Consider the following 15,377-nt stretch of genomic DNA (forward strand, 5'->3'; position numbering starts at 1 on the left):
TGTTTTCTACATATTTTTATTTTGAAGTTTTTAAATTTTTTACATATATTTTAAATTTTTTTTTTTACCATGACTAATCAATTGTGATTTCTCTAAAAATAATAATGGCAAAATATAATCTTTCTCTATTCTAGGAAAAAAATAACACTTTCTTTTAGCAGCAAACATTTGTATTTAGTCTATAGGATGTTTGGCTATCTTTATTTAAGTAATTAGTCTTTTATTATATACAACGCCCAGCCCTAGTATCAAACAAAAAGCAAACAAACAAGACGCTTATTATTTTTTACTTTTTCTTTAAACATAAACATAAAAATTAATAAATCAATCAATGCCTTAGAGCGCCCACAACATACTATACATAATAAATAAAAACATTTTACTGAGAAAAAAAGTCTTGAAAACAAATAATATCGAGAATGCCATAAAATGAACAAAATAAATAATTTATTAATAGATATATAAATAACGAAAAAAAAAAACGAAAATTACTATTTTCTATCATAACGTATTGAAGATGGATAAGGTTCAACATAAAAAAAAAATCTCAATATGAGATGCTAAAAAAATAGTTTTTCAATACCATCATTTATACAAAACTATAATAATTGCAAAATGTCTATAAGTTATATAAGTTTCCTTTTAGCATTTTAGTAAATTTTTTTATCTAACTATACCAAGAGATACAACACACACACACATACATATATATTTACTATTTATACAATAATAATTTTCAATAAAGAAACATTGAATAAAAACAATTGAGTAAGATCAAAATGTTTGCACTTCATTTAAATAAAATAAAATATCGTATAAGGTTTGCCATGTAGTTGCTAACAAATCATCCTATGAAATATGTAATTATATCCTTCTCCAATGTTTTGTATCGGTATATCATTTTTTGCAGTTGATAAAATATTCAAAAAACGAAAATATGTCATTAATCGGAACAATTGGTATTCAAAAGAAACAAATTCCAAAGAATAACACAATCCAAACTGAAAAACATAAAAACAAAACACTAGAGGTGTGCGCATGAGTGAAATTTCAATCACACTCATGCACATTCACGAAGTCAAATATTTATTCACGCACGATAAGTGTCGTAGCCACTCACAGTCACGCACATTCACGAAATGAAATGCAGTAGTCACGCATGCTCACGCACGAAGTACTTTTACAGACTCACACTCACGCACGATTCACGACAATTCACGTGACTCACGACAAATTCACGAATCTCACGACATTTTCCCATCGGGAATGAGCAACGGTAACAAAATTCATAAATAAAATATAGTTAGACAGCTAAATCAATTTCAGTTAACATACGAGTAAGAATTAAATCTTGATTTTTTTCGTGAGCGTAATTTTGCAGAAATTTTATTCACGTACATTCACGAACCGATTTTATTACTCACGCAGGCTCGCGCACGACATATTTATTTTAGTCTTATTCACGCACATTCACTAGAGTTGCTTCAGATTTTATTCACGACTCACGTGATTCACGCGTGTCACGCGCACACCTCTAAGTTTTACAACAATACATTCACTTTAAAACCATGTCGGACACTTCGATATTCAAAAAAGTGTTTCTTTAAGTTTTGAAAGGATTACAAGAAAACTATTTTTCTATAGTAAGTCTTAAGGTAGAATTACATACCATGCGTTCAATGCGTCCGATGATTGAAGAGTTGAAATTTCTCTTTGAAATCAAAAGCTCGAATAGTCTGCCGCAAACAGAAAAAAATCAACCCTTCCATCAACGCACGGATTGACGCATGGTGTGTAATTCAACCTTTATTCATATAACAGGTTGGCTGATAAGTCCCCGGTCTAACAAAGAAAAACACATTTTTTTTGTCAAAATTCGTTTTTATTATTCAACATAGTTCCCTTCAAGAGCGATACAACGATTATAACAACCTTCCAATTTTTTGATACCATTTTGGTAGTACTCCTTTGGTTTTGCCTCAAAATAGGCCTCAGTTTCGGCGATCACCTCTTCATTGCAGCCAAATTTTTTCCCTGCGATCATCCATCTGGGGGCCAGATCTGGAGAATACGGTTGGTGGGGAAGCAATTCGAAGCCCAATTCATGAATTTTTGTCATCGTTCTCAATGACTTGTGGCACGGTGCGTTGTCTTGGTTTTCTCCTTCATATGGGGCCGTTTTGCAGCGATTTCGACCTTCAAACGCTCCAATAAGGCCATATAATAGTCACTGTTGATGGTTTTTCCCTTCTCAAGATAATTGATAAAAATTATTCCATGCGCATCCCAAAAAACAGAGACCATTCTTTGCCAGCGGACTTTTGAGTCTTTCCACGCTTCGGAGACGGTTCACCGGTCGCTGTCCACTCAGCCGACTGTCGATCGGACTCAGGAGCAGCGTTGCCACAACGAAAATTTATTTTGGACCAATTTTTTTCCAAAATCGGACCAACTTTCCCCCCAGCGGACCAAATTTCCAATTTCGAAGAAAATACCTTAAAAAGTATTCTATTATTGTACATAGTAATTTTATTAAAAAAGTTAAACCAGAAAGGAATGATATGATTTAGCGGTTGTCATAGGAATCATGGTTGGGAGCCACCGTGGTGCAATGGTTAGCAAGCCCGCCTTGCCCACACAAGGTCGTGGGTTCGATTCCTGCTTCGACCGAAGACCAAAAAGTTTTTCAGCAGTGGATTATCCCGCCTCAGTAATGCCGGTGAAATTTCTGAGGGTTTCAAAACTTCTCTAAGTGGTTTCACTGCAATGTGGAACGCCATTTGGACTCGGCTATAAAAAGGAGGTCCCTTGTCATTGAGCTTAACATGGAATCGGGCAGCACTCAGTGATAAGAGAGAAGTTCACCACTATGGTATCACATTGGACTTAATAGTCTAAGTGAGCCTGATGCATCGGGCTGCCACCTAACCTAACCTAGGAATCAAAACGTCGACTTTTCAACTTTTTTAAAATCTGAAAAGGTCGAATTTTAAAGTCAATTTTAGTTGACATCAAAAGTCGAAATTCAATATTACAAAAAGTTGACTTAAACTTTCGACTTAGAGATGGTTAAAGACAACAGTCACGATTTTACTACTAGAGAGATTATAATAGTTTTCCGAATTTTCATCCAATTTGCTGTAGTGTTGCTTTGCATCCACAATTTCATGCGGTCCATATTCTTATATAGCTCAATCCTACTATTCTACTTTTTGCGCGCATTCGAGTATAGGGCTGAAATTGTCCAAAAAGGTGTAAAACCTGGCCCAAGACCTAAAACACGAAATTTTCATTCGATTTTCTGTAATTGAAATGGTATTTGATCCCACAGTGAAAAAAAAACATTGATGGTTGGTTCCAAAGATTTTGTCTGTACAATAATGAGTTTAGTATTGATTCTGAGCTAAAGAGGCGGAGAATAGAAGTAAGGACACATTTACGTTACAATACACTTGTAAATTTGAGTTTGGCGTACTTGATTCTAGGAAACAAATTTTATTAATTAATCCAGCTGTTTTCTTCATATGCTATTAATGTCCATTAAAAATGTCCAAATTAAGACTCGACTACAAGTGAAAATTGTTTTATGTTTCAAGTAAGAAACAACTTAAAATAAAGTGTTAAAAATGTCTCAGACTTTTGGACTAGGAAACAAACTTTATATCAGAGAAATGAGTCTTCAGCCTCACGCCAATATTTTTTTTCAGTGACTACGTGATAAAAATTTTAAATACTTCAAAAAATTTATAAATTTGACCAAATGAAAATGGACCAAAATTGGCTAAATTCCGTTTGGTCCGACCATCGGACCAAATTTAAAAATTAGAAATCTTTTGGACCAATCGGACCAAAGATCGAACCAAAATGGCAACGCTGCTCAGGAGTGTAGTGATGGTGCCATGTTTCATCCATTGTCACATATCGACGGAAAAACTCGGGTGTATTACGAGTTAACAGCTGCAAACAGAATCATCAACACGTTGTTGTTTTGGTCGAATGTGAGCTCGCGCGGCACCAAATGACCACGGGGGCCAAAGTTAAACTCCCATTTATGTGAAATTTTTGATTATATCGATGGTCCCTGCCCATTATATCGATGGAAATACAGAGATGCAATCACATTTGTTAGCTTGCTGAGAATACAACGAAAAACACACTGCTGAGAATGAGAATCTCGCTGTATTTATGAAGAATGTTTGCATTGAGTTTGGTATTGCCAATAAGGTATTTGCAGTCGTAACTGATGCTTCGCCCACACTCTTAATTTAGTGGTTCAGAATTCGTTGGCTCCAATAGAAAACACCTTAAAAAATGTAAGAAAAATTGTCACATTCTTTCATAAAAGTTCGAGTGCACTAAATAAATTGTGTGAAAATCAAAGGCAATTTCTTCAAGTACCTCTTAAATTGAAACAAGACGTAGAAACCACATGGAATTCGACATATGAAATGCTCCAAAGAATATTTACCTTGAAAGATGAAGTGATAAATATGTTATCATTGATAAGACCAGATCTTTTGTTCCCACTGGAGGAATATGATGTTATAGAAGAAATTTTACCACTTACCAATATTAAAACCTTTCTACCAAATGACAATGGACATTTCGGCAGAGAAGGTTTTAGTATTATGTAACATTTTGGATCAGACGATTGCCAAAAGTTCTTCTAAAACACCCGAAATATCCACAATGACAACAAGTATTCAAAAAGATTTATACACAAGATTTGGTGATTATGAGAGGAACTAAATCTATGCAGAAAGCGCCTTACTTGATCCCCGTTTTAAACGGAGAGCATTTAAAAGAGACGTCAACTACGACTGGGCTGTAAAACAATTAAGAGAAAAAATATGCCGGATAAAATTACCAGAATGTGATATAAATAACAACAACGCCAGTAGAGCGATTCAAATGAGTAGTACTGGAGTACTGGAAGCTCTTTGACGAAAAATACAAAAATTGTGCAAAAACTGAAAACAATACAGTAGCGGTCATAAAATAATTGGATAAATACTTAAAAGAATACTGCGTCGGACGGAAGATGGACCCATTAAAGTGGTGGTGTCAAATGAGAAATGTCTTCCCAAGATTATATATACACGCCCTAAAAAGACTATGTATTACGGCGACGTCTGTGCCATGCGAAAGAATCTTTTCAGCAACTGGTAGGATAATTAGCGATAGAAGAACGCTTTTAAAACCATCCAAAGTTGAAAAAGTTGTATTTCTCCATAACAATATGTGATGAAATGTATTTAATTATCTAGTCCATAAATTTAAAGACTTAAATACCTTTTTAAAAGATAGCAACATAATCTGAGATTATCTTTGCTATCAATTAAAATTTAAGGACAAAAATGATTTTTATACCCTCCACCATAGGATGGGTGGTATATTAACTTTGTCATTCCGTTTGTAACACATCGAAATATTGATCTAAGACCCCATAAAGTATATATTCTGGGTCGTGGTGAAATTCTGAGTCGATCTGAGCATGTCCGTCCGTCTGTTGAAATCACGCTAACTTCCGAACGAAACACGCTATCGACTTGAAACTTGGCACAAGTAGTTGTTATCGATGTAGGTCGGATGGTATTGCAAATGGGCCATATCGGTTCACTTTTACGTATAGCCCCCATATAAACGGACCCCCAAATTTGGCTTGCGAGGTCTCTAAGAGAATCAAATTTCATCCGATCCGGCTGAAATTTGGTACATGGTGTTAGTATATGGTCTCTAACAACCATGCAAAAATTGGTTCACATCGGTCCATAATTATATATAGCCCCCATATAAACCGATCCCCCGATTTGGCTTGCAGAGCCTCTAAGAGAAACAAATTTCATCCGATCCGGCTGAAATTTGGTACATGATGTTAGTATATGGTCTCTAATGACCATGCAAAAATTGGTCAAAAATAGCCTCCATATAAACCGATCCCCCGATTTGGCTTGCGTAGTCTCTAAGAGAAGCAAATTTCATCCGATCCGGCTGAAATTTGGTACATGGTGTTAGTATATGGCCTCAAACACCCATGCAAAAATTGGTCGAAATCGGTCCCGATCCGGCTGAAATTTGGTACATGATGTTAGTATATGGTCTCTAATGACCATGCAAAAATTGGTCCACATAGGTCAAAAATAGCCTCAATATATACCGATCCCCCGATTTGGCTTGCGGAGTCTCTAAGAGAAGCAAATTTCATCCGATCCGGCTGAAATTTGGTACATGGTGTTAGTATATGGCCTCAAACACCCATGCATAAATTGCTCGAAATCGGTCCATAATTATATATAGCCCCCATATAAACCGATCCCCAGATTTGACCTCCGGAGCCTCTTGGAAGAGCAAATTTCATCCGATTCGGTTGAAATTTGGTACGTTATGTTAGTATATGGTATCCAACAACCATGCATGAATTGGTTCATATCAGTCCATAATTATATATAGCCCCCATATAAACCGATCCCCAGATTTGACCTCCGGTGCCTTTTGGAGAAGCAAAATTCATCCGATCAGATTGAAATTTGGTACGCGGTTTTACTATATGATATTTAACAACCATGCCAAAAGTTGTCCATATCAGTCCATAATCATATACAGCCCCCATATAAACCGATCCGGAGATTTGTCAGATCAGTTGAAATTTAGTAAATTGTGCTAGTATATGGCCGTTAACAAACATGCCTAACTAGGTCCGTATCGGTCTATAGTTATATATAGCCCCCAGATAAATCGATCCCCAATCACACAAAAATTGGTCCATATCAAGTTCATAATTATATATAGCCCCCATATAAGCGACACCCATATTTCAATTCTGGCTCCCTAAGTACCGTGCAAAAGTCCATATCGACGATTCGTAATTATTTGTAGATTTACATACATTTTTGTCTAATATATACACGTGTGGAGTAACTCACAATTTAGAAAACGATTTAAGATACCACAACCCAAGTAATTCGATTGTGTATAACAGTCTTTCTACGCAATCCATGGTGGAGGGTACATAAGATTCGGCCTGGCCGAATTTACGGCCGTTTATACTTGTTCTTACTGATTTAGTTTTCACTTTAGCGATTTTAGCGGCTAAAGCCTAGTACTAAGATCACGTTTTCACGCGAAAAACTGTTATACTCCATATAAAAAAGGTTAGCGCGGAATAAATGCGAAATCTTTGTTTTGAGCATTTTAAAGCAAATATTTATACAACCCTGGATTGTTCGCACGAAAAAATAGGCAGGTATATTATTTCCCATAAATAAGTTAACATCCCTGGGTTTGAGATCCTATTTACGGAGATATATGAAGATATTCGTTTTTCGCATAAACGAACTTAGTACTAGGCATAAACTCGAACTTAATACTCACCTTAAAGAAAAAATTGTACCACCATACCCCAACAAACACAAGGATGAGTATTTTTCACATGTAACACCATATCAATTTGATAGTGAATCCCATATTCAACATTAATTCAAATGGCCTTGCAAATTGATTGCCTTCAACAAATTTTCCAATAGGTTTGAAGCATTAAAATGAAATTTAGTTTGAAAAGTTGTTGCTAAAGCTGAGTACTATGTTCAGTTTTCAAGCTGAAAACCAGCTTGTTTTCACGGTTACTTTTTTTAATTAATTAATTTAGAAATATAAAATTATTTGCAATCAATTCCTTGCAACTTTTCCATCCATTATTTGGTAAGACTTGAGCAAAATACAAACGTCTTCACAAATATATTTGTACTTTTAATTTAGTGTTTTGGTGAAAAACCCGAACATAGTACTCACCTTAATATGTTGAGAAATTGGTGCTAACGTGTTGAATTCTACTGTTGAGGGTAATGTCTGTTTTTTGTTGAGAACGCGATTTTCTCAACAATTTCTCAAATTGAATTTTAAGGTAATTCTTTGAAAAAATGTTTGAAAGCGTATTTCCCCAATGCTTGTGTTTATTGGGACATGTCACAAATATTGTTGGAGCATAGTATGGAACAAACACTACAAGATTTGGTAAAAGTAAACTTTATAACTTCATTAACAAAATACACAGGTTGACAGCTATTAACAAAACACATAGACAAGCTTTTTGGTTTCAACATTTTGGTCAATAAATTCTGGTCAGATGTTAAAATGCGATTGGAAAATTAAATCTAGAGAGCATATTGCTCTCTAGATTTCTATTTTAATGAATGACCTCGAAGCAAGCATTTACTGGAAATATATAAATAGTTGGGTGAGAAACAGACCGAATGAACATGGGCATATATATTCCAATTACAATTTAAGTTCTTTTGTATCACACAATTTGTTTAAATCGTTCCTCAGGTCACGCTGAAACAATTGCCATTATCCTTTTTGCTAGCTGTTGCCTTGTATTTGGATTTCTGAGAAAAAGAAATGTAAATAAATTGTTTATAATTAGATTTTCCACATCTACGTACCTTTAAATGTTTTCTTGCAGCCTTATTCGCCATTATTTACTCCGTTTTTCAGGTTCGATGCCACTATATGACGATTAATTAACAGCTGATTTGTCTTCTCGACACATTGTAAACAAAACTTGACATTTTTTTGGCCGAGGAACTAAATGGTACTATAGAATGATGTTAAGGAACTAGTTCCTCAGCCGGTCCGGAACGAAAAAGATCGATCACTCAAGTGAACGACATTGCCCAAAACTATTGTAGAGGATGACATCAATTTCTGTGTTGAAATTGATGTCCACTTAGACCAGTATAGGTCCATTGTGATTCCTCGATGTGATCTCTCCATCTTCTTCCTTCCGATGTGGTCCGCTTTGTCCCAGAGCTTCCTCCTGCTCGTTCTCTTTGAAAGAAATCTCAGAACAACCAACCAGAGACCCTGATGAATGCAAGTATGTCCCTTAAGCTGCACTCCAGCAGATCAGTGAGAGCATGAAAGAACATGTATATACGGCCGTAAGTTCGGCCAGGCCGAATCTTGTGTACCCTCCACCATGGATTGCGTAGAAACTTATACGAAAGACTGTCATCGACAATCAAATTACTTGGGTTGTGGTATCTTAAAACTTCTTAATATCGTTTTCTAAATTGTGAGTTAGTCCATACGTGGTATGTATTAGACAATACATAGAGAGCCAGAATTGAAATATGGGGGTCGCTTATATGGGGGCTATATACAATTATGAACTTGATATGGACCAATTTTTGTGTGATTGGGATTTATCTGATGGCTACATTTAGCAAATTTCAACTGACTCGTATGAAGTTTGCTCCTCCAAGAGGCTCCAAAACCAAATCTCGGGATCGGTTTATATGGGGGCTATATATGATTATGGACTGATATGGACCACTTTTGGCATAGTTGTTAAATATCATATACTACTACCACGTACCGAATTTCAACCGAATCGGATGAATTTTGCTCTTCCAAGAGGCTCCGGAGGTCAAATCTGGGGATCGTTTTATATATGGCCTATATATAATTATGGACCTATTACGTCCAATTTTTTTATGGGTGTTTGAGGCCATATATTAACACCACGTACCAAATTTCAACTGAATCAGATGAATTTTGGTCTTCCAAGAGGCTCCGGAGGTCAAATCTGGTGATCGGTTGATATGGGGGCTATATATAATTATTGACCGATGTGGACCAATTTTTGCATGGTCATTAGAGACCATATATTAACACCATGTACCAAATTTCAGCCGGATCGGATGAAATTTGCTTCTCTTAGAGGCTCCGCAAGCCAAATCGGGGGATCGGTTTATATGGGGGCTATATATAATTATGGACTGATGTGGACCAATATTTGCATGGTTGTTATAGACCATGTACCAAATTTCAGCCGGATCGGATGAAATTTGCTTCTCTTAGAGGATTCGCAAGCCAAATTTGGGGATCCGTTTATATGGGGGCTATACGTAAAAGTGGACCGATATGGCCCATTTGCAATACCATCCAACCTACATCAATAACAACTACTTGTGCAAAGTTTCAAGTCGATAGCTTGTTTCGTTCGGAAGTTAGCGTGATTTCAACAGACGAACGGAAGGACGGACATGCTCAGATCGACTCAGAATATATATACTTTATGGGGTCTTAGAGCAATATTTCGATGTGTTACAAACGGAATGACAAAGTTAATATACCCCCCATCCTATGGTGGAGGGTATAAAAAGGACCCCAATATCTTGTTTCTACTAAAGGATAAAGCTGGACACTGGCACAGGAAGTGGTACGAGTCCTTCGTAACTTCCGGATCCAGGCATCATCTACAGATTCGTCGTCTTTAAGTCCTATTCTTACCATGTTTTTGCCAAGTGTGTTATGTCCTGTTATGATACGCAATTCTTCTCTGTTCATCGACATCAAAATTTCGCAGTTCCTACGTTTCTTTTCGTCCCATGTCAACTTGGTTTGCTCGCAACCAACCGAAGAAACCCAGCGTCTTCGCCATAGTTCGTCATATTTTACCTCTATCCTGTAATGATAAGAAGACAGTGGAGGAAAAACGTCCGCTAGGACATTATTCGTTCCACGAGCACCCTCCTTAGCCAGCACATCCGCTTCTTCATTTCCTCCCATAGTGCCCAGGTACCCAGCACAGAGTTATATTATGCTTTTCAGTGAGAACCTTGAGTTCTCGACGACAGCGGCGGACTACCTTAGACCTTATGCCTTTATAGCTGCTTCTGTATAACGGCCTCATCAGCAGCGACTCAGCAGCCTTTGTGATCGCAGAAATCTCAGCCTGAAAAATACTGCAATCACTATCCAGCGTGTAAGGCTCCCTTATTTCTAGTTCACTGCAATAGACTCCGCTGCCCGTTCCATCCTCCATCTTTGACCCGTCTGTATACATGTTCAGGGTTCCGAAGGGTATCCTCCTGTCTTCCCACTCTTCTATACTTGGTATAATGTATGTCGGTTTGTTATGATAAACATGCTCCGTGGCCATATGATCCGTCTCTCTATACTGCCCGGCCAGAATCTCAGTATGACTGCAGGCTGTCCAAGCTCTTAAGTCTCAGAAGTGTCAGTTCCGCCGTCTTCCTTAAGTGTAAATTGAGTGGGATAACTCCAATCAGTACCTCCACCGTGGTGCAATGGTTCGCATGCCCGCCTTGCATACACAAGGTCGTGGGTTCGATTCCTGCTTCGACCGAACACCAAAAAGTTTTTCAGCGGTGGATTATCCCACCTCAGTAATGCTGGTGACATTTCTGAGGGTTTCAAAACTTCTCTAAGTGGTTTCACTGCAATGTGGAACGTCGTTCGGACTCGGCTATAAAAAGGAGGTCCCTTGTCATTGAGCTTAACATGGAATCGGGCAGCACTCTGTGATAAGAGAGAAGTTCACCAATGTGGTATCACAATGGACTGAATAGTCTAAGTGAGCCTGTACCAGGCTGCCACATAACCTAACCTAACCATCAGTACCTCCAAAGCGGCAGTGGCTGTGGTCCTCATAGCGCCTGTCATGTAAATAAGTGCAGTCATATTTATTCTCAACATATGATTTTGGTGGTTCACGATTGTTCACCAAACATGACAACCATATGTGGCCACAGGTCTTACAACCGCGGTATAAAGCCAGACAAAAAGAGAAGGCCTCATTCTCCATCGCTGCCCGACCAATTTCTGGCACGAGTATAATGCTGCATAGGCCCTCTTTATGCGACCCGCTGTATTCTCCATACAGTTTAGTTTGGAATCCAAAAGAACTCCCAGGTACCTTGCTGATTTCGAGAGGGTCAGCTTCGTGCCCTGGAATTCAGGCGACTTGTAACCGACAACCTTTCTCCTCCTGTTGAACAGTACCAGCTCCGTCTTTCCAGGGTTCACCCATAATCCGCATCCTAGTGTCCACTCCGAAAGATACTGCAAAGACTCGCTTAGCACATCCGAAATAGAGTCCAGGAATTTCCCCGATACCATTATCACAATGTCATCCGCGTATGCCACTACCTTGATGCCCCTACTGGTCAGCCCAGTCAATACCTCGTTCACCACCAGTAGCCATAGCAAAGGTGATATTACCCCTCCCTGTGGCAATCCTCTAGTGGTCCTAGCCCTCCTTGTGGAGTTCGCTAGCTCGACTAGTCGCTAGTCCCTGCTTAGCAGCATCACCTCGATCCACTTTATAACGAATTTCTCGACACCATTCTTCTCTAATGCCTGTACTACTTTATCAATTTTCGTATAATTAAAAGCACCTTCAATGTCCAAAACGCCGCCAATGTATATTCGCCATATGTCATGGATCTTTCTATGTGATGCACCACTGAGTACAGGGCAGATTCTACAAATCTACCCTTAATGTACACATGACCAATTTTTGTTTAACTTTTATTGGAGTTGCATTGGTCCTAAATATTCAAAATATGTAAATTTACTACAAATTAGCAACAATTCGAACTAACATTAAACTAATATATTTACTATACCTATATGGCGAAAACAATGTAAAAAACAAGGACAAATGTTTAACGATTGCAATTTACCAATCGAAAAAATTGTCGATCAAAAAAACTCGATATCGACTCCCGTGATCGGAAAAATTTAGATTTCGATCAAAAGTTGTCGATATCGAATGCCGTGATTAGCCCACAGATTTGACCTCTGAAGGCTCTTGGAGGAGCATTTTTGTATATGCTATCTAACAACCATGTAAAAATTGGTCCATATCGGCCCATAATTATGTATAGCCCGCCCCATATAAACCGCCCACCAAATTTGTCTTGCGGAGCCTTCTGGAAGAGCAAACCTCGTTCGATCTGATTGAAATTTAGTACGTGGTGTTAGTATATGCTCTCCAACAACCATCCAAAAATTGGTCCATATAACAGGTTGGCTGATAAGTCCCCGGTCTGACACATAGATGGCGTCGCTAGTATTAAATGCATATTTTTATATAGTACCAACCTTCAAATGATTCGTGTCAAAATTTGACGTCTGTAAGTCAATTAGTTTGCGAAATAGAGCGTCTTTTGTGAAGCAACTTATGTTATTGTGAAAAAAATGGAAAAAAAGGAATTTCGTGTTTTGATAAAATACTGTTTTCTGAAGGGAAAAATACGGCGGAAGCAAAAACTTGGCTTGATAATGAGTGTCCGGACTCTGACCCAGGGAATTAACAATAATTGATTGGTATGCAAAATTCAAGCGTGATGAAACGAGCACGGAGGACGGTGAACGCAGCGGACGCCCGAAAGAGGTGGTTACCGACGAAAACATCAAAAAATCCACAAAATGATTTTGAATGACCGTAAAATGAAGTTGATGGAGATAGCAGAGGCCTTAAAGATATCAAAGGAACGTGTTGGTCATATCATTCATCAATATTTGGATATGCGGAAGCTCTGTACAAAATGGGTGCCGCGCGAGCTCACATTTGACCAAAAACAACAACGTGTTGATGATTCTGAGCGGTGTTTGCAGCTGTTAACTCGTAATACACCCGAGTTTTTCCGTCGATATATGACAATGGATGAAACATGGCTCCATCACTACACTCCTGAGCCCAATCGACAGTCGGCTGAGTGGACAGCGACCGGTGAACCGTCTCCGAAGCGTGGAAAGACTCAAAAGTCCGCTGGCAAAGTAATGGCCTCTGTTTTTTGGGATGCGTATGAAATAATTTTTATCGATTATCTGTTTTTCTTTGTTAGACCGGGGACTTATCAGCCAACCTGTTACGTCGATAATTATATAGCGCCCCCATAAAAATCAATCCCCAGATCTCACCTCCAGAGCCCCTGGGAAGAGCAAATTTCATCCGATCCGTCAAAAATTTGGTATGTGATGTTAGGTTAGGTTAGGTTAAATTGGCAGCCCGATTAAATTTCAGACTCACTTAGACTATTCAGTCCATTGTGATACCACATTTAACTAAAAGTACCTTTTACATATGGGCACTGAACCTTCTCTATTATTTACTTTTGTGGAACCAACCAGATTGCTCCAAAAACATTAAAAAACTGCTTAAGTTAACGTTTTCCAGGTGATGTTAGTGAATGCACCATATCGAAAGTACATCCATCGCGGACATTATTAAACTTTCACCTTGACTTATGCTAGTGAATTAATTTCAGGAATATTCCGGTGATATGGAGAGTAGAACACCGAAATTGTGGAATATATTCACCTGATAGTGGATATGCGAACATGGGCTTTGATATCAACATAAAAAAGAGGTTCCCCTCCCCAACCAAATATCGAAAAATTAAATACTTTGTCTTGACACCACTTTCATCCATCTCTGAAAATTCCAAGGTACATTCTCTGCGAAAATATCGAAAGATAAAGTAGCGAATCTTTGTCTAGACGTTACTTTCAACCATTCTTGAAAAGTTTAAGGAGAACTTTGCTCCACTTTTCAAAAATTCGGGCAAGGGAAAGGACACCTCCCCGTTCAAATATTAAAAAACCGGGTACCCCATAACCTCCCCCCACGTCCTCTGTAAATTTCAAGTAACTCGGAGAAGTTTAGTTTTTTCACTGTACTTTAAAGGGGCGGGCAAAGGGGTGGTCACCCTTCCCCAATCAAATATCAAAAAATAAAGTAGTGGATCTTTGTCCGAACGTCACCCCCAAACCTTCCCTGAAAGTTTCAAGAAAATCGGAAAATTTTGGCCTAATATTCAAAACATGAGATACCCTATTTTCACCACATGATCCCTCTTCGTTCATGTGAATCAGTTCAGCCATTTCTGAGCTTACCGGGAAAATACAAACGAACGAAAAACGAACAACCTCAAAATGTAAAGACCCTTAGCTGAAATTGAACATTTAATCTCCACCCTACATCTTGCACACAACAAAAGTACAAGTACGCTGGTTGAGTCAAACCAGCGTACTTGAACGAACTAAAGCTGCGAACATCAACACATTAAACTGGACCACATAACACTAAGGCGGCAATCGATGGACAGCTTTCATCGTATCAATGTAATAGCTGATACCGACTTCTATTATATGCACACTAATATCTACACAGAAAAATTATTGTCAATTAAAAAGTTCATTGATGTTGAACTCGTAATTAATTTATATTTAAATTATTAACTGATAATTAAATTAATTGATACAATTGACTTTTTAACCAAATTGAAAAATAAAATCAATAAAGAAAATATTTGAAAATTGTAATATTCAAAAACGGAAACACATTATAAAGTGACAAATCGTATACACTATCATCAAATGACAAGAAAAGTATTTAAGTTTAGTTTTTAATTGAATTAATCTGGAAAAATGTAGTGAATTTCATTAATTGATTGTCCCAATTAAATAAATCATCGAATTTGCAATAAAAAACAATTACTTTTTAATCATTTAAAAAATTAACAGTTCCGAAGTAAGCATATTCTTATAATCCCATACAAATT

At 37.7% G+C, this 15,377-nt stretch overlaps 1 long non-coding RNA gene across 1 annotated transcript; it reads right to left on the reverse strand.

Moving 5' to 3' along the window:
• Positions 1-8,006: 8,006 nt before the first annotated feature.
• On the reverse strand, positions 8,007-8,549 carry LOC142232676 (uncharacterized). Its single transcript, XR_012721168.1, has 2 exons — positions 8,442-8,549; positions 8,007-8,384 (listed from the first exon to the last, which is right to left on the reverse strand). It is a non-coding gene; the product is annotated as an uncharacterized LOC142232676 (long non-coding RNA).
• Positions 8,550-15,377: the final 6,828 nt, after the last annotated feature.

Source organism: Haematobia irritans, chromosome 4 (assembly GCF_050003625.1).
Source record: "Haematobia irritans isolate KBUSLIRL chromosome 4, ASM5000362v1, whole genome shotgun sequence".
Classification (NCBI taxonomy): domain Eukaryota; kingdom Metazoa; phylum Arthropoda; class Insecta; order Diptera; family Muscidae; genus Haematobia; species Haematobia irritans.